The sequence below is a fragment of the Mandrillus leucophaeus genome, unplaced genomic scaffold (genome assembly GCF_000951045.1).
Source record: "Mandrillus leucophaeus isolate KB7577 unplaced genomic scaffold, Mleu.le_1.0 Scaffold246, whole genome shotgun sequence".
Taxonomy (NCBI): Eukaryota; Metazoa; Chordata; class Mammalia; order Primates; family Cercopithecidae; genus Mandrillus; species Mandrillus leucophaeus.
The window spans coordinates 413,794-415,374 of NW_012102543.1; the positions used below are offsets into that span (position 1 = coordinate 413,794).

Genomic DNA, 1,581 nt, shown 5'->3' on the forward strand with positions numbered 1-1,581 from the left:
ACTCCATCTCAAAAAAAAAAAAAAAAAAGAAAAAGGAAAATAATGAGAGAGAAAACAAGATAGATTTTAATTAGGGAGTTTTCTTTTTATATTTAAATATGAATTTCTGCTATATAATGTGGAGTCAGTACAAATACTCTGATAAGAATACTAATCCTGAAATACTTAAAGGTCCTAAATTATCAGGACTCAAATTTTCAGTGGAATATGCTTACTAACTGGTGAAACTGAGGGAGTGTAAGTCAGCTGTCTTAAATACAAGTCTTGCATATTTTTAGAAATCCTTAAATGAGAAGAGTTAAATAAAAGGGAGTTTTCCCTTTAATCTTCTAACTTTTAATGGTACAGGGGTCATTTAAACTAATGCCTTCAGTTGTAAGATCAGAAAGTAGAGACTCACAGAGGTTAAGAACATAGTGAAGATACTGAGAAGGCAGTGATATACAGGTGCTTTTCTTTGTATTGCCCGAGACAGGTCATATTTTAGTGAAATGAAAGAAATGTATAAGTTATTTGCTATTTAATAAAAAGAAGCAATATATTATGTAATCACAGTGTGAGATGTATTAAATGTGGGGGCAAAAAAATAGAATTAGACCAAATGTTAATATCTTAAAGGAAAAACTGTAATTTGATATGAAATGTTAATTTTTTGTCTATTTACTAAATATTCCTCCTTTTTTTTTTTTTTTTGAGACAGTCTCTCTCCATAGCACAGGCTGGAGTGCAGTGGCATGATCTCGACTCACTGCAACCTCCACCTCCTGGGTTCAAACGATTCTCCTGCCTATGCCTCCTGAGTAGCTGGGACTACAGGGGTGCTCCACCACACCCAGCTAATTTTTGTATTTTTAGTAGAGACAGGGTTTCACCATGTTGGCCAGGCTGGCCTCGAACCCCTGACTTCAGGCGATCCTCCCGCCTCGGCTACCAAAGTGCAAAGTGCTGGGATTACAGACATGAGCCACTGCACCCAGCCTATTTCCTATATATTCTTTTTTTTTTTTTTTTTTGAGATGGGATCTTGCCATGTCGCCCAGGCTGGAGTGCAGTGGCACCATCTCGGCTCACTGTAAGCTCCTCCTCCTGGGTTCAAGCAATTCTCCTGTCTCAGCCTCCCGAGTATCTGGGACTACAGGTATGCACCACCACGCCCAGCTAATTTTTTTGTATTTTTAGTAGAGACAGGGTTTCACCACATTGACCAGGCTGGTCTTGAACTCCTGACCTCAAGTGATCTGCCTGCTTCGGCCTCCCAAAGTGCTGGGATTACAGACATGAGCCACCACACTTGGCCTATATAGTCTTATAAGTGTAAATATTCTTATGATTTTCTTCCTCCTTTTTACTGCCTCAGTACCACTGACTTAAATATGGGCTAAAGCTTCAGAAAGGAAAAAAAAAATCTTCCATATGACAGGAAAAGTGATCTTAAATATACAGGTTAGAGAAATGCATGGCTTTTTAAATACACTAATTTTTCCACCATCTTTTAATAACTAGGAGTTTTCCTAATCACTTAACTTTGTTTACTTAACTCATTTGCTGAAATTGTTTTTTTTTTTTTTTTTTTTGAGACGG

The 1,581-nt window shown here is 37.4% G+C and overlaps 1 protein-coding gene across 7 annotated transcripts in view; it reads left to right on the forward strand.

The window, feature by feature from the left end:
- Positions 1-1,581, forward strand: part of NUMB (numb homolog (Drosophila)) — a 223,828-nt gene that overhangs the window by 131,851 nt on the left and 90,396 nt on the right. The window lies entirely within an intron of this gene.